This window comes from Coregonus clupeaformis, chromosome 7 (genome assembly GCF_020615455.1).
Source record: "Coregonus clupeaformis isolate EN_2021a chromosome 7, ASM2061545v1, whole genome shotgun sequence".
In the NCBI taxonomy this organism is placed as follows: Eukaryota; Metazoa; Chordata; class Actinopteri; order Salmoniformes; family Salmonidae; genus Coregonus; species Coregonus clupeaformis.
This window is the reverse complement of record NC_059198.1, coordinates 47,828,630-47,854,574: the sequence shown is the minus strand read 5'-3', so window position 1 is coordinate 47,854,574 and position 25,945 is coordinate 47,828,630. Positions and strand designations below refer to the sequence as shown.

Here is a 25,945-nt window from a genome sequence, read left to right as displayed (position 1 = left end):
GGGGATATTAGATTGAAACTGTGTGTTTAAGTCTGCTTGGGCTGCATGATTCATGCATGTACAGTAAAACGTTGTACATATTACATGGGAATGCACATAAAATCAATGAGCTAACGGTAAGGTTGCCTTTACCGGAATATGTCCCGGAACGAATAAAGGTATTTTTAGTTTCCCCATTCCTACTGTATATTTAGCCCTCCATGTAGAATAATGCAGTCCAATAAAGGGGTGATCATTTACATTGTTGGAGCTATAGTATGAGGACCACAATGGAAATAAGTCGTATACTTTTATGTATTTATCCTCGATGATTCTTAATCAAATGTATATTTTTGTATGTGTACCTTGTATAAAATGATCAATTCAAATAAACTAAACAAAAACAAACAGTACAGTAGTAGGTGTAATTGGCTTCCTTGTACAGCATCCATTAGGGGTTTATTTGATTTGTTTTAATTTAATCAGATTATTTTCGTGTATTTGTGAGAAAGGAATTTAACCAGAGTGATGTAAATAACTGTGGGCTGATAAAAATTGAGACAAAAAAAAGTTTTCATTTGAGTGACTTCTAATTCTCCCAGATGTCTATTTCATTAATATAATGAGATGCAAATTGATGTTGTCACCAATAATCAACTGTGACAGTGTACTGCAAATACATTATTTGGGGGAAAAAATGCTTTTACCTCCGTATGTTTTGTAAACTTGATGTGTGCTGAATTCTGAAAACCTCTACTCTAGGTAGCTTCTAGCTTGTTTTATTGTACTCCCTGACGAAGACTATGCTGAAACAGAGTTTTATAATTTTGTTCTATTGATCACGCTATCATAATAAAGCATTTTTAAAACTATATGAAGAGTGCCTTTGTCCTCCTTGTGTTTTGAGCTTCAAGCTTTTCAGGTGGAATGGGTTGTCTTGTGGCAATGTGTCTCACAGATGCATAGCTGTACTCTGCATTATAGACATATTCAATGGTCAAAACAATAACAAAGAGTATTCTCTTTTCCTTTATCTTTCAGAGGATAGGTGGTGACCATTGGGAGACCAAGGACATTGATCTATGTGAGGAGGGTCCACAGTGCCAACCAACAAGGTGAGCTGTCTAATGTTCTAGAAGTGATAGCAGTAAATAACATGCACATATCACACAGATGGGTGTGATAGCTGCATTGACGCTTCCATTGTGTAGCCTACGATGTACAAAGCTGATTTCTTTGGTCTAGTAGCTGTTCGGTTCACCTTGGGGGAAAGGGGTGGTGTGTGTGTGAGTGCGTAGCTAGGCTGCGTGCGTCTGTGCGGGCATCTGTGCGTGTCTGTCTGTCTGTCTGTCTGTCTGTCTGTGTCTGTGTCTGTGTCTGTGTGTGGTGAGGTGGAGGGGTCATGTCTCACTGTGTGAGTGTTATACAGTCTAACAACCAAAACTGAGCACCTTCTTTTCATGCAAACAAATCCACCCTGTGTGTGGCTTTGGACTGAATTATTTATGTGAGAGCATTGATTTCATGAATTAACAAACAATGGCAAGGCCTTGGAAGTAACAGTATGGTAGGGTGTGATACAGTGTGTGTTTTGTTTAGTGTAGAAAACTGTTCCATTGTGTATAAAATAACCCTAACCTGTTGAGTTCCGGTTCATAGGTATTCACACAGTTGCTGTTTCTATTAACTTGTCCAGTGATTTTTTGTTGACATTTAGAAAGGTTGCATGGAAAATAGATGCTACAATTGCCTGCTAGGGTGAGTTTCCATTAAACTATCTTGTGTCACACCAAAACAATTTTTTGTTGTTGCAAAAACGTAACATTACAGTTTCCATTACATACAGTACCAGTCAAAAGTTTGGACATACCTATTCATTTAAGGGTTTTTCTTTATTTTTACTATTCATCAAAACTATGAAATAACACATATGGAATCATGTAGTAACCAAAAAAGTGTTAAACGCATTTTATATTTGAGATTCTTCAAATAGCCACCCTTTGCTTGATGACAACTTTTCACACTCTTGGTATTCTCTCAACCAGTTTCACCTGGAATGTTTTTCCAACTGTCTTGGAGGAATTCCCACATATGCTAAGCACTTGTTGGCTGCTTTTCCTTCACTCTGCAGTCCGACTCATCCCAAACCATCTCAATTGGGGTGAGGTCGGGAGATTGTGGAGGCCAGGTCATCTGATGCAGCACTCCATCACTCTCCTTCTTGGTAAAATAGCCCTTACACAGCCTGGAGGTGTGTTGGGTCATTGTACTGTTGAAAAACAAATGATAGTCCCACTAAGCCCAAACCAGATGGGATGGCGTATCGCTGCAGAATGCTGTGGTAGCCATACTGGTTAAGTGTGCCTTGAATTCTAAATAAATCACAGACAATGTCACCAGCAAAGCACCCCCACAACATAACACCTTCTCCTCCATGCTTTACAGTGGGAACTACACATGCAGAGATAATCTGTTCACCCACACCGCGTCTCACAAAGCCACAGCGGTTGGAACCAAAAATCTCAAATTTTGATCCAGACCAAAGGACACATTTCCACTGGTCTAATGTCCATTGCTCGTGTTTCTTGGCCCAAGCTGGTCTCTTCTTATTTCTTTGCAGCAATTCGACCATGAAGGCCTGATTCACACAGTCCCCTCTGAACAGTTGATGTTGAGATGTGTCTGTGACTTAAACTCTGTGAAGCATTTATTTGGGCTGCAATTTCTGAGGCTGGTAACTTTAATGAACATATCCTCTGCAGCAGAGGTAACTCTGGGTCTTCCATTCCTGTGGCGGTCCTCATGAGAGCCAGTTTCATCATAGCGCTTGATGTTTTTTGCGACTGCACTTGAAGAAACTTTAAAAGTTCTTGAAATTCTCCATACTGACTGTCCTTCATGACTTAAGGTAATGATGGACTGTTGTTTCTCTTTGCTTACTTGAGCTGTTCTTGCCATAATATGGACTTGGTCTTTTACCAAACAGGGCTAACTTCTGTATACCCCCAGAGTGTGCAAAGCTGTCATCAAGTCAAAGGGTGGCTATTTGAGGAATCTCAAATATAAAATATGTTTTGATTTGTTTAACACTTTTTTGGTTACTATGATTACATATGTGTTATTTCATAGTGTTGATGTCTTCACCATTATTCTACAATGTAAAAAATAGTAAAAATAAAGAAAAACCCTTGCATGAGTAGGTGTGTCCAAACCTTTGACTCAAACTAACTACATGTTACCAATTTCCCTCTCTGGTTATACAGGAATTGCAAGGCCAACAAAACACAAAGAGAGTTAATGATTCTTTAACCCTGAGATATTGACCCTGAATCTGTTGAATAGTGGAAAGTGGAAATTGGTGAATAAATACAGTATACTACCTACACTGTATTTCTGTGTTGTGGAAAAAATGGCACCCTCTTTCCTATCTAGTGCACTGATTTTGACCAGGGCCCATAGGGCTCTAGTCAACGTAGTGGATACAGTGGGTAAAAAAATTATTTAGTCAGCCACCAATTGTGCAAGTTCTCCCACTTAAAAAGATGAGAGAGGCCTGTAATTTTCATCATAGGTACACGTCAACTATGACAGACAAAATGAGAAAAACACATCCAGAAAATCACATTGTAGGATTTTTAATGAATATATTTGCAAATTATGGTGGAAAATAAGTATTTGGTCAATAACAAAAGGTTCTCAATACTTTGTTATATACCCTTTGTTGGCAATGACACAGGTCAAACGTTTTCTGTAAGTCTTCACAAGGTTTTCACACACTGTTGCTGGTATTTTGGCCCATTCCTCCATGCAGATCTCCTCTAGAGCAGTGATGTTTTGGGGCTGTCGCTGGGCAACACGGACTTTCAACTCCCTCCAAAGATTTTCTATGGGGTTGAGATCTGGAGACTGGCTAGGCTTCTTACGAAGCCACTCCTTCGTTGCCCGGGCGGTGTGTTTGGGATCATTGTCATGCTGAAAGACCCAGCCACGTTTCATCTTCAATGCCCTTGCTGATGGAAGGAGGTTTTCACTCAAAATCTCACGATATATGGCCCCATTCATTATTTCCTTTACACGGATCAGTCGTCCTGGTCCCTTTGCAGAAAAACAGCCCCAAAGCATGATGTTTCCACCCCCATGCTTCACAGTAGGTATGGTGTTCTTTGGATGCAACTCAGCATTCTTTGTCCTCCAAACACGACGAGTTGAGTTTTTACCAAAAAGTTATATTTTGGTTTCATCTGACCATATGACATTCTCCCAATCCTCTTCTGGATCATCCAAATGCACTCTAGCAAACTTCAGACGGGCCTGGACATGTACTGGCTTAAGCAGGGGGACACGTCTGGCACTGCAGGATTTGAGTCCCTGGCGGCATAGTGTGTTACTGATGGTAGGCTTTGTTACTTTGGTCCCAGCTCTCTGCAGGTCATTCACTAGGTTCCCCCGTGTGGTTCTGGGATTTTTGCTCACCGTTCTTGTGATCATTTTGACCCCACGGGGTGAGATCTTGCGTTGAGCCCCAGATCGAGGGAGATTATCAGTGGTCTTGTATGTCTTCCATTTCCTAATAATTGCTCCCACAGTTGATTTCTTCAAACCAAGTTGCTTACCTATTGCAGATTCAGTCTTCCCAGCCTGGTGCAGGTCTACAATTTTGTTTCTGGTATCCTTTGACAGCTCTTTGGTCTTGGCCATAGTGGAGTTTGGAGTGTGACTGTTTGAGGTTGTGGACAGGTGTCTTTTATACTGATAACAAGTTCAAACAGGTGCCATTAATACAGGTAACGAGTGGAGGACAGAGGAGCCTCTTAAAGAAGAAGTTACAGGTCTGTGAGAGCCAGAAATCTTGCTTGTTTGTAGGTGACCAAATACTTATTTTCCACCATAATTTGCAAATCAATTCATTAGAAATCCTACAATGTGGTTTTCTGGATTTTTTTTGTCAATTTGTCTGTCATAGTTGACGTGTACCTATGATGAAATGTACAGGCCTCTCTCATCTTTTTAAGTGGGAGAACTTGCACAGTTGGTGGCTGACTAAATACTTTTTTCCCCACTGTATATAGCAAATAAGGTGCCAATTGGGACGTAGTATGGGAGTTTTGTTCCTCTAGAAGCTAGGGAGATACTCTGAGTAAACATACTGAGCCTATAGCTGTTTTAGAATATAAATTACTTATTAAGCATAATTTTACCTACTAATCGAAATTACACACACATTTAGAAGTAATGCTTGAGAAATAAAAACAGGCCTGGGGCACCTGTGGTTTTACATTTTATTTCTTTATGTAAAAAAGCCATACTGTGCAGTCTCGATTAATACCATTTTGCATGTCACTTAATTTAATTTCCCTCTCATTTGATAGGGTTGCATGGTGATAGAGGAGTGTTTTGTAACATTTGCATTGCTGACTTTACATACCAGGTTGTCATAGCGGCTAAACCGTTCACACAATTATAAAAGCATGAAAATGCATCAGAACAGTCAGTTCACGTTCAGTTTTGTTGTTGCAGAAAACACAGTGGTTATTTATTCAACACACCGTTTGTAAATGGCTCTCCTCTTTAGAGGAGTGGCATTTTGCCGCCATGTGATTGTGTGTGTTAGACATCAAAGGGCTGAGTGATAGCTGTTGTAAAACAGACAAAGATATATGAATGCCTAAATTACCATTATGAATCAGAATCAACGCTTTACATCATGCAAATAAGATTAGTCTCACCGGTTAAAATGGATGATTACCATCAGTGATGTAGTGGTAAATAAAAGGTGGGTCAACGCTGATCGCTGCGGTGAATAAAGTAATGCTTCTCATATTTTCTGATGCATTTTATGTGCGTTTAAGGCACTTATATGCATTTACTCTCCACTACACCACTGATTACCATGTGTGATCATACCCAGTTAGGTTACTAATACAAAACATATTAGCTAGAAGTTTAGTTCTGTTTAGAAGTGGAGAAAGTGAGATGACAAACACATAGTCACAATCAATGCTAAAAAAGGCAAGAAATTGATAACCGAATATGCATTACCAGAAATATAGCAGCCATTACAACTACCAAAATGTAAAGGGGACGAGTGTACTCCAGCCTGAGTAGAACCGAGAAATCAACTTTACGGCTGTTTAGATTGACATTAACAGATGGTAGCATTATTCATTCATCCTCATTTTATTTATTTATTTATTTATCGGCAAAGACGAAAGAAAGTCAGGCTGCGGCTCTCAAATCCCTTTGATTTATAATGGATGAATGTCTATAGTACATCTAGTAAACCTTGCCTTTGCAGGGAATTGTACCTGTGCCAAACAGTGCTGAGCAATGCTGAACTGCACTACTCCGCATATAAGACAAACTAGCCAAATTAATCATCTCTTTGGTAGGACTGTATGGTTGTATTTGTTGTTTCATTTTCCCCAGGACACTATGATGACTTGCTGTGTCATAACCTTTTTTAGCTAGACCATTCATCTTCAATGGGTGTGAAGGTTACGTCCTGCCTACAAGATCTCCATTTACCATTGATTGCTGGTGTAACACTGATGCCATAGGAATGAGTCACATCTTGGTTGCTCTCTCTCTCTCTCGCTCTCTCCACTGTTCCCTTGATGTGGTACACAGTATATGTATATGTTAGTTCTGCAATTATGTGCTTGTTTGTATGCCTGTGTTTCTCTAGGCATGATTCTGTAAGTACTTTGTTTGTTTTTCTGAGAACTGTGCATGCATCTCTGTGATTGTGTGGAGAGTGTAAAGACAAGGACTGCGTCCCAAATGGCACCCTATTCCCTATATACTGTAGTGCACTACTTTTGACCAGATAATTTCGGACGCACCCCCAGACTTCAGGAGACAGCATTCTCCTCAAGGGGCTAAGGTTCTCCCCTGAGGTCAGATGCATATTGAATTAAATCAAGTGGAATAGACACTGCGAAACCTAGTGGGATATAAAATCCCTGACAGGCAGAAATGCACGGTCATCATATGTCAAAATGCGTTGGACTCTCCTGCCTGATTGTAGACCAATATTCTGAAAATCATCTCTGTACATGCTTGCTATGACTCTTTCTTTCTTTACTGTAGTCATAATAATGATTGATGTGATTATATGATCCTTCATGAATGTTTAATCATACAATCCTTCCATTATTGGCAAGTAAGGACTATATCAAAAAGGAAATTGGAAGATTGCTTATGGCTGTACATCGATGTTAATGATGGTGCACACAATTCTCATAGAGGTCGTAATGCCATTGCATGTTTATGCCATTGTTGCATGTGGCTGAGCAGGGAAAATAGGTATATCAAAAAGGAAATTAGAAGATTACTCTATGACTGAATTACATGGATGCTGGTCTTAAAATAAAGGTCTCCAGACTACGCCACACATGGTCTTGAGGTCCTTCTACTAATCATGTCAATTCCACCCTCTGCTACTGATGTACTGCCAGAAGTGGTTGTCTTGTGTGGGTCTGTTACTCAGGGTGAGAGGAGTAGTGGAGGTCTATAACTGGGGTCCCCTTGGGACAGGGTCTAAGTCCAAATGGGGTCTAGTCTAGGTTGACAGCTGACAAGGTGAGATGAGTTGGGCCTGAGGTTGTGATGGTAAAGGGATAGGGACAGGTGTACATTGAGATACATTGATGAAATGTATCAAAGGCAGGTCGAGGCAACTCGGCTCAGCAAAGCAGTCCTTTAATACTTTGCATGCTCAAACCTTCAATATTTTGCAAGCTTTCATGGTAGAATAGAGAGCAGCATTCACAAGCACATTGTAAGGTTTTAATTACATAATTTGCCTATACAATTTATATCAATTATGTTGCTAAAGAGGCAACCCTTAATCATAATCCATTTGATTAGTCCCTAATAGTGAACAGATGCCTGCATTATTGTAGCTTATAATTGTGAAGTAGACAAAAGGACAACTGCGATACCCAGCATGGTGGTGTAGTGTGGTATAGCGACCTCCTCTCCGCACGGATCTCAAGTCAAACACCCTATAGGCCTAAATAATAATAATAATATGCCATTTAGCAGACGCTTTTATCCAAAGCGACTTACAGTCATGTGTGCATACATTTTTACGTATGTGTGGTCCCGGGGTTCAAACCCACTACCCTGGCGTTACAAGCGCCAATTGAGCTACAGAGGACCACATTTTCCTCTGAAGACAGGCAGACCTCTTATTGCGCAGGGGTCTCTCTCTCTCTCTCTCTCTCTCTCTCTCTCTCTATCTGTCTCTCTGTCTCTCTGTGTGTGTGTGTGTGTGTGTGTGTGTGTGTGTGTGTGTGTGTGTGAAATCAAATGAAATTGTATTGGTCACATACAGTACACGTGTTTAGCAGATGTTATTGCTGGTGTAGCAAAATGCTTGTGTTTCTAGCTCCGACAGTGCAGTAATATCTAACAAGTAATATCTAACAATTAAACAACATATACCCAATACACACAAATATAAGTAAAGCAATGGAATTAAGAATATATAAATATATGGATGAGCAATGTCACAGCGGCATAGACTAAAATACTGTAGAATAGTATAGAATACAGTATATACACATGAGATGAGTAATGCAATATATATAAACATTATTAAAGTGACTAGTGTTCCATTTATTAAAGTTGCCAATGATTTGTAATCTATGTATATAGGCAGCAGCCTCTAATGTGCTGGTGCAGGCTATTTAACAGTCTGATGGCCTTGAGATAGAAGCTGTCTAGTCTCTCGGTCCCAGCTTTGATGCACCTATACTGACCTCGCCTTCTGGATGATAGCAGGGTGAACAGGCAGTGGCTCGGGTGGTTGTTGTCCTTGATTATCTATTTGGCCTTCCTGTGACATCGGGTACTGTAGGTGTCCTGGAGGGCTGGTAGTTTGCCCCTGGTGATGTGTTGGGCAGATCGCACCACCCTCTGGAGAGCCCTGTGGTTGCGGGCGGTGCAGTTGCCATACCAGGCGGTGATACAGCCCGACAGGATGCTCTCAATTGTGCATCTGTAAAACTTTGTGAGGGTTTTAGGTGCCAAGCCAAATTTCATCAGCCTCCTGAGGTTGAAGAGGTGCTGTTGCGCCTTCTTCACCACACTGACTGTGTGAGTGGACCATTTCAGCTTGTCAGTGATGTGTACGCCGACGGAACTTGAAGCTTTTCACCTTCTCCACTGCGGTCCCGTCGATGTGGATAGGGGGGTGCTCCCTCTGCTGTTTCCTGAAGTCCACAATCATCTCCTTTGTTAGTTGCTGTTGAGTGAGAGGTTATTTTCCTGGCACCACACTCCCAGAGACCTCACCTCCTCCCTGTAGGCTGTCTCATCATTGTTGATAATCAAGCCTACTACTGTTGTGTCGTCTGCAAACTTGATGATTGAGTTGGAGGCGTGCTTGGCCACGCAGTCATCGGTGAACTGGGAGTACAGGAGGGGGCTGAGCACGCACCCTTGTGGGGCCCCAGTGTTGAGGATCAGCGAAGTGGAGGTGTTGTTTCCTACCTTCACCACCTGGGGGCGGCCCGTCAGGAAGTCCAGGACCCAGTTGCACAGGGTGGGGTTCAGACCCAGGGCCTCGAGCTTAATGATGAATTTGGAGGGTACTATGGTGTTGAATGCTGAGCTATAGTCAATGAATAGCATTCTTACATAGGTATTCCTCTTGTCCAGATGGGATAGGGTAGTGTGCAGTGTGATGGCGATTGCATCGTCTGTGGAGCTATTGGGCCGGTAAGCATATTGAAGTGGGTGTAGGGTGGCAGGTAAGGTAGAGGCGATATGATCCTTGACTAGTCTCTCAAAGCACTTCATGATGACAGAAGTGAGTGCTACGGGGCGATAGTCATTTAGTTCAGGTACCTTTGCTTTCTTAGGTACAGGGACAATAGTGGCCATCTTGTAGCATGTGGGGCCAGTCTGCTGGGATAGGGAGAGATTGAATATGTCTGTAAACACACCAGCCAGCTGGTCTGCGCATGATCTGAGGACGCGGCTAGGGATGCCAGCTGGGCCGGCATCCTCGCGAGGGTTAACACGTTTAAATGTCGTACTCACGTCGGCCACAGAGAAGGAGAGCCCACAGTCCTTGGTAGCAGTGGCACTGTATTATCCTCAAAGCGGGCGAAGAAGGTGTTTAGCTTGTCCGGAAGCAAGACGTCGGTGTCTGCAACGTGGCTGGTTTTCCTTTTGTAGTCCGTGATTGTCTGTAGACACTGCCACATACGTCTCACGTCTGAGCTGTTGAATTGCGACTCCACTTTGTCCCTATACTGACGTTTTGCCTGTTTGATTGCCTTGCGGAGGGAATAACTACATTGTTTGTATTCTGCCATATTCCCAGTCACCTTGCCATGGTTAAATGCAGTGATTCGCGCTTTCAGTTTAGCGTGAATGCTGCCATCTATCCACGGTTTCTGGTTAGGGTAGGTTTTAATAGTCACAGTGGGTACATTATCTCCTATACACTTCCTGATAAACTCAGTCACTGTTTCAGTGTATTCGTCTAAATTATTCAGTATATACATGGATATTATTCTTTGAAGCTACCCGGAACATATCCCAGACCGCGTGATCAAAACATTCTTCAACCGTGGATTCCGATTGGTCAGACCAGCGTTGAATAGTCCTTAGCACGGGTACTTCTTGTTTGAGTTTCTGCCTATAGGAAGGGAGGAGCAAAATGGAGTCATGGTCAGATTTGCCGAAAGGAGGGTGGGGGAGGGCCTTGTAGGCATCCCGGAAGTTGGAGTAGCAGTTGTCAAGTGTTTTAGCAGAGCGAGTACTACAGTCGATGTGTTGATAGAACTTAGGCAGCCTTTTCCTCAAATTTGCTTTATTAAAATCCCCAGCGATAATAAATGCAGCCTCAGGATATGTGGTTTCCAGTTTGCATAAAGTCCAGTGAAGTTCTTTGAGGTCCGTTGTGGAATCGGCTTGAGGGGGGATATACACGGCCGTCACTATAACCAAAGAAAATTCTGGGACAATACAGTCGGCATTTGATTGTGAGGTATTCTAGGTCAGGTGAACAAAAGGACTTGAGTTCCTGTATGTTATCACAATTACACCATGAGTCATTAGTCAGAAAACATACACCTCCGCTCTCTCTCTCTCTCTCTCCCCCATCTCCTTCTCTCTTTCCCTTCAGCCCTAGCTCCCCCCTCCCTCCTTCTCCATCTCTCTCACTCCCCCACTCTCTCTTTCTCTCTCTAGCTCCCTCTTCCCATAACCCCTTCTCCCTATCCCCGCTGCATCCTTAAACATTGTCATCTGTGTTTCTGCGGCAGTGGAAGTAGATCATCAGGGCCACCGTGGTGGCGGTCTCAGTGGCGCTGTGTGCTCCATGTCAATAAACCTTCAGCTCAGTGGAAGCCGGGGCCCCAGCCTCTCAGTCACCACACAGCGGTCTGATCACACAGCGAGAGGCATGCTAGCGCCACGGACAGAAAGGCCCAGGCAACTGATGTAAATAAGGACACCCCTTTGGCTTTCACTGCTGTGTTGCTGCTGTGTTTGCAAAAGAGGCAACCACTAACGTGCCTGATGTTCTGATGTTTAATGCTCCCCTACTGAGCCGGGTCCTCTGACATCGAATTAACTCGTCATGTGATGATAAGAAAGAAAACGGAAAAGGAAACAATAAGTTGGGGTCAGAGAATAAAATAAAAACAATAAATGTGGGTCATCCTCGAATCAAAAGGGATAATTTGTAGCTAAGTGTTTTGATGTGACAAAAGACGATCAGACAGAAAGGCAAGTGTGTCCTTTGTCCCCTTTTTAGATCTACTGTCCCTTGTCGTTTAGTTCTGTATAGTGCACACAGACAGACACAGTGCTCAGGACAGAAGTGAATCAATACAGGCTGCTGGCTGTCTCCTATTATCCTAATAGCAGAATGATGAGTGGGCTCATCCACTCTGCCACTCTTCCCCCAGCGTCAGATCTCACTGGGTCGCGCCAGGCCACACCACAACACTAATTTTACCATTTATCACTTGCCATGTTTGATGTTTCTCATCAGCGCTGTTGCCTCCATGGGTACTGAGTAATTATAATGTTCCGATCAGGCACGTGCACATATATCTAATCAAATCAAATGTATTTATAAAGCCCTTTTTACATCAGCAGATGTCACAAAGTGCTTATACAGAAACCCAGCCTAAAACACCAAACAGCAAGCAATGCAGATGTAGAAGCACAGTGGCTAGGAAAAACTCCCTAGAAAGGTAGGAACCTAGGAAGAAACCTAGAGAGGAACCTGGCTCTGAGGGGTGACCTGTCCTCTTCTGGCTGTGCTGGGTGGAGATTATAAGAGGACATGGCCATTAAGACCAGATTGTTCTTCAAGATGTTCTTCAAACGTTCATAGATGACCAGCAGGGTGAAATAATAATCACAGTGGTTGTAGAGGGTGCAACAGGTCAGCACCTCAGGAGTAAATGTCAGTTTGCTTTTCATAACCGAGCATTCAGAGGTCGAGACAGCAGGTGCGGTAGAGACAGAGGGAGAGAGAGAGAGGGAGAGTCGAAAACCGCAGGTCCGAGACAAGGTAGCACATCCAGTGAACAGGTCAGGGTTCCATAGCCGCAGGCAGAACAGTTGAAACTGGAGCAGCAGCATGACCAGGTGGACTGGGTACAGCCAGGAGTCATCAGGCCAGGTAGTCCTGAGGCATGGTTCTAGGGCTCAGGTCCTCCAGGAGGGGAGGGAGAGAGGTAGAGAGAGAGAGAGAATTAGAGGGAGCATACTTAAATTCACACAGGACACCAGATAAGACTGGCGAATTACACCAGATATAACAGACTGACCCTAGCCCCACGGAACAGACTATTGCAGCATAGATACTGGAGGCTGAGACGGGGGGGTCGGGGGACAATGTGGCCCCGTCCGACGATACCCCCGACAGGGCCATCCAGGCAGGATATAACCCCACCCACTTTGCCAAAGCACAATCCCCACACCACTAGAGGGATATCAACAGACCACCAATTTACTACCCTGAGACAAGGCTGAGTATAGCCCATAAAGATCTCCTCCACTGCACGAGCTCGAGGGGGCGCAAGACCGTACAGGAAGATTGCGTCAGTGACTCAACCCACTCAAGTCGAGTATAGCAGAAAAAAAGCCTGCCACGACGTGACGCACCCCTCCTAGGGACGACATGGAAGAGCACTAGTAAGCCAGTGACTCAGCCCCCATAATAGGGTCAGAGGCAGATAATCCCAGGCCTCAACCAGTGAGCGAGCAACTGCCCTATGAAAATGTGGTCTCGCAGCTTGGTGGACTTCTACATGCATTGCCCACTGGCTATGGGCGGTGAGTTTGAATACTGCAGTAGGCTACTTTTCAGATCTGTCAGGGACATAGAAGAGGGCACTTTGACTATTTGTTAGTAAGGAGCAGATCTCAGAATCAGAATAAACTAAAATCAAGTAAAAACAAATATGTTTCGACAGCATAGCTAGCTTGCATTCGCTATGATCAGCTGATATTCCACCCTTTTCCCGATGTCAAACATCTCTAGTCATCTCTAGTTAGTAGGAGTCACTGGAACAACTTGCTTACCATGTGTGATGAGTGAATGGGTTGTTGCAGAAAATAAATATGCTTTTAAATACAGAGGCAGGTAGTTGGTAGCCCCCCATTATGAATTTCGAGTTATGATTTATGACTTTTCTTTTTCGGATGGGGGGGTGGTATTTGAGCACCTGCCCCCCGAAAGGTCTGTGCATGGCCCTGGTTCCGATACGATGTCAACTGTGGTCAATGTTTATCTTTGTTTGAAAATAGTGTTTAGTTTGTCTCCTTGTTTACGCAAATGCAGGTTTTGAACATTGGCATTCAATTGCTTTGCTTCCTTGTGAGTTGTTATTGCATTTCCTGAATATGCAAACCATGGACCATCAAACTGGCAGAGCTAAAACTCCTATATATGTTTTTTTATGAGTTATTCTTAAACATATTGTTTTTTTGTAAAAGCCCATCAGCAATTGTATATTCTGTCAGTATTTCCACAACAAGCATGTGTAGTAGAGTGCAGCTGTGTTGTACTAAAAGAGGCTCCCGGCTAAATGGGTAGGACATCTAGATTTGGCTTAACAGTCTTAAAAGCAAATGTAATTGATAGAAGTGGGAGGATAACAGGATAAAATGAGTGACTGGGAGAGAGGAAATCTGTTGCAAAACCCATGGAAGGAGACCTCTTGATTAAACCCACTGTTAACATAATAGCTCATGGGTTAGAGGCATGATGCTTCTGCTATCTTTGTTGTGAGGAACAAGGAAGACAATCCATCAGGGGGGTGTATGTAAAGCTGAATATAAAGCCCCCTACATTTTTACATTTTAGTCATTTAGCAGACGCTCTTATCCAGAGCGATTTATAGTTAATGAGTGCATACATTTTCATACTGGCCCCTCGTGGGGAACGAACCCACAACCCTGGCGTTGCAAGCGCCATGCTCTACCAACTGAGCTACAGGGGACTAGTCTCTTATGTGTAGTTCTACACTAAGATCATAGTAGCAGAACTAACATAAACACACATCAATAGTGTTTTCTTCTCCACCCCTTATACAGAATACAGAATTTCAAAGCACTAACGTTAACACAGGTCCTAGAGCTTAGAGGCTTTCTGATTTACTCTAGTAATCCTGTCTGTAAGTCCTCTTACATGTGACTCCTGTAAGAGTAGCGTGACACTAATGCTATATAAGAAAATAAGAGGGAAATAAATAATTACTCTGAATCCTTAATTTGACTTAGAGGCAATTAGCGGGGTAACATTTTGACCTTGTTTTAGAGTTGTTTTGGTTTAAAGCGATCAAATGCAATTTATGTGCATTTTTACTCACAGAGGATGTTAATGTCATCCACCCTACGTATTAATTGCCTTGCATTCTGATTAGGGCTGTAATGGTATTAACTAGAATTGAACACAATTACCTATTTTCTCCAAAGTGTATTGCCCCTAAAGTTCCTTTAATCTCAAAGCCAAATGTGGGCATATATTATTGAATGAATTAGGAACATACACAAAAGTATGTGGACACCCCTTCAAATTAGTGGATTTGACTATTTCAGCCACACCCGTTGCTGACAGGTGTATACAATCGAGCACACAGCCATCCAATCTCCATAGACAAACATTGGCAGTAGAATGGCCTTACTGAAGAGCTCTGTGACTTTCAACGTGGCACCGTCATAGGATGCCACCTTTCCAACAAGTTAATTTGTCAAATTTCTGCGCCGCTAGAGCTGCCCCGGTCAACTGTACGTGCTGTTATTGTGAAGTGAAAACGTCTAGGAGCAACAACAGCTCAGCAGTGAAGTGTTAGGCCACACAAGCTCACAGAACGGGACAGCTGAAGCGCGTAAAAACCATTACAACACTCACTACCGAGTTCCAAACTGCCTCTGGAAGCAACGTCAGTACAAGAACTGTTCGTCGGGAGCTTCACAAAATGGGTTTCCATGGCCGAGCAGCCGCACACAAGCCTAAGATCACCATGCACAATGCCAAGTGTCGGCTGGAGTGGGAATCTAGGTTAGGCGCATGCAAGGAGAACACTACCTGCCCGAATACATAGTGCCAACTGTAAAGTTTGGTGGAGGAGGAATGATGGTCTGGGGCTGTTTTTCATGGTTCAGGCTAGACCCCTTAGTTCCAGTGAAGGGGAATCTTAATGCTACAGCATACAATGACATTCTAGACGATTCTGTTCCTTCAACTATTTTGTTGCATTTCAACCTGTAATTTAAATGGATTTTTATTTGGATTTTATGTAATGGACATACACAAAATAGTCCAAATTGGTTCTAATATCTAGTGGATAGCCTTCCCAGAAGAGTGGACTCTGTTATAGCAGCAAAGGGGGGACCAACTCCATATTAATGCCCATGATTTGGAATGAGATGTTCACATACTTTTAGCTATGTAGTGTAGTAAGGAAGACATGATTTGACCCAAATTATGAATGGTTGTGTATGTTAACTGGAGGTTAAAAGAAAACGGCTTCTAGGAAAGAAAATTTGTATTTACCTTGGCATCCAGGACCAATCACTGTTGTGTATTGGAAATGGTGCAGCACAGTGGGGAGGAAAATGGTTTTCATTAAATTACATTGAAGTTTATACATCAGTGATGATAAGGGCGGTATGGGCCTGCCAACTCCCTAGAAACAAGATTGAACTGTTCCATCTCCCACAATATGAAGAAATTAAGTATTCTATTCATTTTCTGCTGCAGATGCATATGTAGGGGTAAATGAAATCAGAAGATGAGGGAAGGGGAAAAGCAATGTGACAGAGCAAATACAAATAAGGGAACTTCATATTGCTGTAGTTACTCTATACAGGCAGGTACTGTATCAGTTGGGATTCAGTGTGAATATTTGGCTGTATATATTACCGGGTGGGCCTATAAGAATAAAGGTGTTTCAGTATTCTGGATGCAAATAAGTGTATATAGTACCTTATTGATGCTATTAAATGAAGTTGACGGTTTAGTCCATAATCCTCTCAATGATTAGATGAACAATTGTCAATATCAATCAAGGCTCCTTAGGGTCTGGAACAAGCCACACATCAATATGCTCTTTTGCTGTGTGTTTAAAAAGACACAGACACCTTGCAACACCAAAATGGCAACTCACAAGTGTCAATCAAACTGTTGGTAAACCCTTTCACAGCAAATTTCAAGCATATTTCATACAGTTTTAGCTTCTCCTGCCTCCAACCACAGTAGTTGGCAGAGTGGCTTCAGTGTTAAGAGCTTACAGAACATCCCTTGTATTGCATGCAATTCCCATAGGTGCAGATGAGTCATAGGCTACCCATTGAAACTGAACAGCCACGTTTTATCTATGTTTATGATAGAGATATACAAGATACACATAATAAATGCCAAGACATCTAAATAATGCAAAAATACTGAATTTGGTTAGTCTACTCTCCTCTTTTGACATTGGATTTGGCCATCAGTGTCCCCACTTTTTGGGGGGTGGATGACACCATTGCTTGAATTGATGGGCTGGCTCTGACATGACACCCTAATCCCTACATAGCGCACTACTTTTGACCAGGGCCCATAGGGATGCAGCCCTAGTTTTAGTGTCTGTCTAGAGATCAATTAGGTTAGGAGTGAACAGCCTCAGAGGAAGTGATGCAATTAGAGCTGCAATGTCGGAGAACTGTGTATCCATCCACAAGTTAATTTATCACCAATTAAAAACAAATAGACTTTGCACTGGTGTGATCGTCAGCTTCATCACTTTCCTATTGAATCTTTATTAACAGTTCATTCTCGGTTCGTGAATAAAAGTAATAAGAAAGAAGCATTCAGCATGATGCTCAGAGTAAATGCCTGATGTGGGATAGGCAAGACAAATATGGAGATGTGAGTGATAACTATCTACCCTCTCATGTTTTTTAATTACAAGAGGGGAAAGCATATCCGAATGGACCCAGATGGCTAAAGCAAGCTATCTGAACAACCCAACATATGGAAAATAATATTTCTAAATGTGAAACAAACACACAGTTGCCATCTGAAAATTGTGAATTACTACCACCATAGATATACATCTCTCCAAGCTATTGATATGCAAAATAGTAAAACATTGAGATGGAAAGGGAAAGATATGTACAAATGCTTTACGGTCAAGTTCAGTGCTGGCTGCCTTATCCTTTGAGTAAGTGTCAAGTCGTGGGGAGGTTTTGCAGTTTTAGTATCAAATGAACGCACTCACGCCTATCTTGAGTTTGTTACTCCCATAGTGGAGCCGCATAAAGCATCAGTGACTGGAGAAGGTTGAGGAGAATTGATGGAGGCAGGGGTTTTATAGGTCATGATTCACAACCTGACACCCCTACATCACTTTTCAGGGTGAAGGTGTTGTCATCTGAGACCCTACCGGGCCCTATTAATTTATACTGCTTCACAGGAATGTGTTACCAAAGAGAAATGTAGCCAATAATAAGGATATGTTGTACAGTGCCTTGCAAAAATATTCATCCCCCTTGGTGTTTTTCCTATTTTGTTGCATTTCAACCTGTAATTTAAATTGATTTTTATTTGGATTTCATGTAATGGACATACACAAAATAGTCCAAATTGGTGAAGTGAAATGAAAACAATTACTTGTTTCAGAAAATTCAAAAACAGGAATAACGGAAAAGTGGTGCGTGCATATGTATTCACCCCCTGTGCTATGAAGCCCCTAAATAAGATCTGGTGCAACCAATTACCTTCAGAAGTCACATAATTAGTTAAATAAAGTCCACCTTTGTGCAATCTAAGTGTCACATGATCTGTCACAGGATCTCAGTATATATACACCTGTTCTGAAAGGCCCCAGAGTCAGCAACACCACTAAGCAAGCGGCACCATGAAGACCAAGGAGCTCTCCAAACAGGTCAGGGACAAAGTTGTGGAGAAGTACAGATCAGGGTTGGGTTATAAAAAAATATCAGAAACTTTGAGCATCCCACAGAGCACCATTAAATCCATTATTAAAAAATGGAAAGAATATGGCACCACAACAAACCTGCCAAGAGAGGGCCACCCACCAAACCTCACGGACCAGGCAAGGAGGGCATTAATCAGAGAGGCAACAAAGAGACCAAAGATAACGCTGAAGGAGCTGCAAAGCTCCACAGCGGAGATTGGAGTATCTGTCCATAGGACCACTTTAAGACGTACACTCCACAGAGCTGGGATTTACAGAAGAGTGGCCAGAAAAAAGCCATTGCTTAAAGAAAAAAATAAGCAAACGTTTGGTGTTCGCCAAAAGGCATGTGGGAGACTCCCCAAACATATGGAAAAAGGTTCTCTGGTCAGATGAGACTAAAATTTAGCTTTTTGGCCATCAAGGAAAACGCTATGTCTGGCGCAAACCCAACACCTCTCATCACCCCGAGAACACCATGAAGCATGGTGGTGGCAGCATCATGCTGTGTGGGATGTTTATCATCGGCAGAGACTGGGAAACTGGTCAGAATTGAAGGAATGATGGATGGCGCTAAATACAGGGAAATTCTTGAGGGAAACCTGTTTCAGTCTTCCAGAGATTTGAGACTGGGACGGAGGTTCATCTTCCAGCAGGACAATGACCCTAAGCATACTGCTAAAGCAACACTCGAGTGTTTTAAGGGGAAACATGTATATGTCTTAGAATGGCCTAGTCAAAGCCCAGACCTCAATCCAATTGAGAATCTGTGCCATGACTTAAAGATTGCTGCACACTAGTGGAACCCATCCAACTTGAAGGAGCTGGAGCAGTTTTGCCTTGAAGAATGGCCAAAAATCCCAGTGACTAGATGTGCCAAGCTTATAGAGACATACCCCAAGAGACTTGCAGCTGTAATTGCTGCAAAAGGTGGCTCTACAAAGTATTGACTTTGGGGGGATGAATAGTTATGCACGCTCAAGTTTTCTGTTTTATTGTCTTATTTCTTGTTTGTTTCACAATAACAAATATTTTGCATCTTCAAAGTGGTAGGCATGTTGTGTAAATCAAATGATACAAACCCCCAAAAAATCCATTTTAATTCCAGGTTGTAAGGCAACAAAGTAGGAAAAATGCCAAGAGGGGTGAATACATTCGCAAGCCACTGTAAATTATCACGTCTCTATTCCAAGCATGTGTCCTTCATCTCGGTGTGGAGTTGGATAAATGGAGCATATGATTGGATGTGTACATTTCTTATGAAAGCCTTGGATAATAATGTTCATACTCTAAATTACAAGCTTAGAATTTTTGCTGGCAGTGGGAGATTGCTCATTACTAAGCATTGTGTAGTGCAACACATTTCAAAAAGTGACATTGTGGGTAGAGAGTGTTTGGAAAGAAAGCACACAGGATTCCACAGTCGCCTTTAACCCCTACTCATCCCAGACTCAAAACTGTGACACATCGAAAATAAAGATCAACAAAAGAGAAGTGAATATATTTTTTTGCTGTTAATTAACTCTAGATATTGGCAAGCAGCTCAAACTCATTGCAGAGTGTGTGACCCTTAGCTTTGCTGAGGAAAACCATTTCAATGCTCTTATCCTTTTTATTAATTTATCATTTCCTGTCCCCTATATGCCTACTCTCAGGATACACCATTATCTCAGAGGTTGCTTGCAGTTAGCCTTTCCACTGTTCATGTTTGTTAATGGACATCAGTTCACCTGGAAGTGCTTTGATCTCCTGCGTCTCAAATGACACCCTATTCCCTATATAGTGCAGTACTCCCTACTTATAGAGGGAATAGGCTGCAATTTGGGACGCAGACCTATTCAATGGGAAAATAGAGAAAAGGTAGTGAGAGTGGTTTGGCTTTTGTACAGTATTTAATTGGAGAAACATATTTAATATTGTGTACCATCTTACTGTACCATTCATATTCACCTACTTCCATTAGCCCCTTAGGATGTTACTGTCAGATCAGCTTCTCATAGGAGCTCACTAGTCTCTATGCATCGTCCAAGATATAACATAAAACAATTGGATTGACTGTCGGTTTGGGATTTGCCTGTTTTTCATCTCGTAAATATGTGAGAACTACGTCAGAGGTAGCTGCCGATCAGTTTCTGAGACAATGTGACTTGATTGTTGTTGGCTGCATGTCATTCTCCATGCAGGGATTATGCTATGTGATTTTCATATTAAATTGCAACTCCAGATTGAAACATAACAACAACAACAGAGCAATACCTACATATCCAAACATATCAACACCTAACATGTCTACCTACATGGGACAACATAAAAAAAATATATAGAAAAGGTAGTGAGGCGAATGTATGCTTGTTACAGTAGAAATAAACATGACATAATATTCTGCAAAAGTATTTCAACTAAATATTTACAACATTCTCCCTTCATATAGTATGTTTAGCAATGTTTACATGAACATTTCTGGAAGAAACTATTGTGTCTCTGTGATGTGTGAAAAACTAGGGATGTGTCCCAAATGGCACCCTATTCCCTATATAGTGCACTACCCTTGACCAGAGCCCATCAGAAGTAGTAAACTATACATTTGGAACACAAGCCTAAGACACTGCCTCAGGAGAAGAAAACGTCAATTTTAGTCATCATCAGGTTAGAGATTTGTTACTCTGACTTCACCTAACAGCAACCCTCTAAAGGCCCATATCATCCTTCCTCCTACCTAACACTTCCTTCCAGTTAGTTTCCGCAGCAAGACTGAGAGACAGCAGTGAGTGAGTGGATGTGTTTACTATGGGGCTAGCTACCTCAAGCAGCCAAGGTGATTGGAAAAATCACTTCTAGTAATAAGAGCACTCAGGACTCGGCAGGATTCTCATTCATTCAAACATGGATGCTAAATCAAGCTAATGCAATGCAAGGATGAAGCAATGCCATGCATTTTCACTAAATAGTTGATGGTCCCATGTAGCTCAGTTGGTAGGGCATGGCACTTGCAATGCCAGGGTTGTGGGTTCGTTTCCCACGGGGGGCCAGTATGAAAAATGTATGCACTCACTAACTGTAAGTCGCTCTGGATAAGAGCGTCTGCTAAATGACTAAAATGTAAACAGCCCTATGTGGGTTTGCAAGCTGACCTTATTTGTTTGAGTCACTACTGCATCTATCGTTCCTTGCTCTACAATGGTACCTGAGGGAGACAGATGAGTGACCTCTACGTATTGCATGGTATGTCAGATCAACAAATCTATGGGAAACCTATGTTGGTAATACCATGAGAAATCACCTATGCACGAAGTGTTAGCTTAGTGAAATGTTCCTAATTTTGTTAAGATACTGTACTGTGCCTTCAGAAAGCATTCACACCCTTGACTTTTTCCACATTTAGTTGTTTTACAAAGTGGGATTACAATTGATTTAATAGTTATTTATTTGTCAATGATTTACACAAAATACTCTGTGAAAGTGGAAGAAAAATTTGAACATTTGTAAAAAAATATATATATATATATATACAGTGAGGGAAAAAAGTGTTTGATCCCCTGCTGATTTCGTATGTTTGCCCACTGACAAAGACATGATCAGTCTATAATTTGAATGGTAGATTTATTTGAACAGTGAGAGATAATAATCCAGAAAAACGCATGTCAAAAATGTTATTAATTGATTTGCATTTTAATGAGGGGAATAAGTATTTGACCCCTCTGCAAAACATGACTTAGTACTTGGTGGCAAAACCCTTGTTGGCAATCACAGAGGTCAGACGTTTCTTGTAGTTGGCCACCAGGTTTGCACACATCTCAGGAGGGATTTTGTCCCACTCCTCTTTGCAGATCTTCTCCAAGTCATTAAGGTTTCGAGGCTGACGTTTGGCAACTCGAACCTTCAGCTCCCTCCCCAGATTTTCTATGGGATTAAGGTCTGGAGACTGGCTAGGCCACTCCAGGACCTTAATGTGCTTCTTCTTGAGCCAAACCTTTGCCTTGGCCGTGTGTTTTGGGTCATTGTCATGCTGGAATACCCATCCACGACCCATTTTCAATGCCCTGGATGAGGAAAGGAGGTTCTCACCCAAGATTTGATGGTACATGGCCCCGTCCAACGTCCCTTTGATGCAGTGAAGTTGTCCTGTCCCCTTAGCAGAAAAACACCCCCAAAGCATAATATTTCCCCCTCGATTTTGGTCTCATCTGACCATAACACTTTCACCCAGTTCTCCTCTGAATCATTCAGATGTTCATTGGCAAACTTCAGACGGGCCTGTATATGTGCTTTCTTGAGCACTGGGACCTTGCGGGCGCTGCAGGATTTCAGTCCTTCACGGCGTAGTGTGTTACCAATTGTTTTCTTGGTGACTATGGTCCCAGCTGGCTTGAGATCATTGACAAGATCCTCCTATGTAGTTCTGGGCTGATTCCTCAACGTTCTCATGATCATTGCAACTCCACGAGGTGAGATCTTGCATGGAGCCCCAGGCCGAGGGAGATTGACAGTTATTTTGTGTTTCTTCCATTTGTGAATAATCGCACCAAATGTTGTCACCTTCTCACCAAGCTGCTTGGCGTTGGTCTTGTAGCCCATTCCAGCCTTGTGTAGGACTACAATCTTGTCCCTGACATCCTTGGAGAGCTCTTTGGTCTTGGCCATGATGGAGAGTTTGGAATTGATTGCTTCTGTGGACAGGTGTCTTTTATACAGGTAACAAGCTTAGATTAGGAGCACTCCCTTTAAGAGTGTCCTCCTAATCTCAGCTCGTTACCTGTATAAAAGACACCTGGGAGCCAGAAATCTTTCTGATTGAGAGCGGGTCAAATACTTATTTCCCTCATTAAAATGCAAATCAATTTATAACATTTTTGACATGTGTTTTTCTGGATTTTGTTGTTGTTTTTCTGTCTCTCACTGTTCAAATAAACCTACCATTAAAATTATAGACTGATCATTTCTTTGTCAGTGGGTACAAATACCCAAAATCAGCAGGGGATCAAATACTTTTTTTCCCTCACTGTATATTAATTAGATAGGTACCCTCAGTCAAAACATTTTAGAATCACCTTTGGCAGCGATTACAGCTGTGAGTCTTTCTGGGTAAGTCTCTAAGAGCTTTCCACACCTGGATTGTGCAACATTTGCCCATATTTGTTTAAGAATTCTTCAAGCTCTGTCAAATTGGTTGTTGATTATTGCTAGACAACCATTTTCAGGACTTGCCATAGCTTTTCAAGCAGATTTCAGTCAAAACTGTAACTCGGCCACTCAGGAACATTTACAGTCTTCTTAGTAAGCAACTCCAGTGTAGATTTGGCGTTGTGTTTTAGGTTATTGTCTTGCTGAAAGGTGAATTCCTCTTTGAGTGTCTGGTGGAAAATGGACTGACACATTTTGCCTGTACTTAGCTCCATTCTGTTTCTTTTTCATCCTGAAAAACTCCCCAGTCCTTAACGATTACAAGCATACCCATAACATGATGCAGCAATCACTATGCTTGAAAATATGAAGAGTGGTACTCAGAAATGTGTTGTATTGGATTTGCTCAAAACATAACACTTCGTATTCAGGACAACGTTTTTTGCAGGATTACTTTAGTGCCTTAATGCAAACAGGATGCATGTTTGGGAATATTTGTATTTTGTACAAGCTTCCTTCTTTTCACTATGGCAATTAGGTTTATATTGTGGAGTTATTACAATGTTGTTTATCCATCCTCAGTTTTCTCCTATCACAGCCATTCAACTCTGTAACTGTTTTAAAGTCACCATTGGCCTCATGGTGAAATCCCTGAGCGGTTTCCGTCCTCTCCGGCAACTGAGTTAGGAAGGATGCCTTTATCTTTGTATTGACTGGGTTTATTGATACACCATCCAAAGTGTAATTAATAACTTCACCATGCTCAAAAGGATATTCAATGTCTGCTTTTGTAATTTTACCCATCTACCAATAGGTGCCCTTCTTTGCGTTGCATTGGGAAATGTCCTTGGTCTTTGTCATGTAATCTGTGTTTGAAATTCATTGCTCAACTGAGGGACCTTACAGGTAATTGTGTGGGGTACAGAGATGAGGTAGTAATTCAAAAAGTACTATTACACTATTATTGCACACAGAGCGAGTCCATGCAACTTATTATGTGACTTGTTAAGCATGTTAACAATTATGCTTGCGATAACAAAGCGGTTGAATACTTATTGACTCAAGACATTTGAACTTTTCTTTTTAATTAATTTGTAAAAAATGTTTTTGAAAAACATCATTCCACTTTGACATTATGGGGTATTGTGTGTAGGCCATTGACAAAACAATCTAAATTTAATCCATTTTAAATTCAGGCTGTAACACAACAAAATGTGGAAAAGGTAAAGGGGTGTGAATACTTTCTGAAGGCACAGTATCTAGCTCCCATCGCATAATCATTAGAGTAGATGCACTGTGCTCCTACCATATGTATAAGGTCATAAATCCAGATGACCTCACTCCTTGTGTCACTGTGGGCCATATGGTCAGATTTATGAAGGGTCACTTTACACTAGCTGAAGTACAAATCCTACAGGACCTACTGGGAATGAAGACCAGATCTGGCTCAAATTACATCTGTGCCATGTAGGGTAGGATGTATGCTAAATGAGAAAGAGCACTTTCATCAGTAGGGCGATTCCACGCCAGCGTAAGTGGAAAATATTTCTGGTATCTCAGATTGATCTGGCAATTCTCACATAGAAACTTCATTGGGAGGAAGGATGTTTGACATGCTTTTAAATTTTTTTGGTGTCATTATACTCCTTATATTGTGCTCTCAAATATGGAGTATGTCTAGATTCTGAAATACATGTTCACATTTATTTATTCCACGTTACAAATATGAATATCTCAAAAGTACCCTTTTTGATTTTGCTTATTTTTAGACATATAGTTTGAACAATATACTCTTCAAACACGTACAATTTCCAGAGTGGGCTCTCTGCTACTCTGCTAATGATATGACCCATTTTATACATATAAATTGACATTATAGGTCATTAACCCCTGTAGCTCAGTTGGTAGAGCATGGCACTTTCAACGCCAGGGTTGTGGGTTAGTTTCCCACGGGTGGCCAGTATGAAAAATGTATGCACTCACTAACTGTAAGTCGCTCTATATAAGAGCGTCTGCTAAATGACTAAAATGTAAATGTGACCAATCACAGCCCTCCTATAGGATTGAATATTCAGCAAATCACCAGCAGAGGGAGTTCCCTTTAAATCCATTTACCATTCACTTGTTGGTGGTGCTCAGAAAATGTATCAGAACTTCGGAATTAGAGCCCACTCTAGAAATTGTATTTACTTGTAGAGTATATTGTTCCAAAAAATATCAAAAAGGGTATTTGTAATATTTAATAAATTAAAGTCAAAATGTGTATTTCAGAATCTAGAAATACTCAATATGTTAGATTATACTTTAAGAAGTATAATGACACCCACTTTTTTTAACAGTACATCATACAACACGTTATTACACCAATACTCTACCACTACATATCTACAATACAATATGTA

At 41.7% G+C, this 25,945-nt stretch overlaps 1 protein-coding gene across 1 annotated transcript in view; it reads left to right on the top strand.

Moving 5' to 3' along the window:
- Positions 1-25,945, top strand: part of LOC121569813 (cadherin-18-like) — a 346,107-nt gene that overhangs the window by 90,614 nt on the left and 229,548 nt on the right. The window contains exon 2 of the mRNA XM_041881031.2: positions 1,021-1,094. The gene's annotated coding sequence lies outside the window, so the exon portion shown is untranslated. The remainder of the gene's footprint in view (positions 1-1,020; positions 1,095-25,945) is intronic.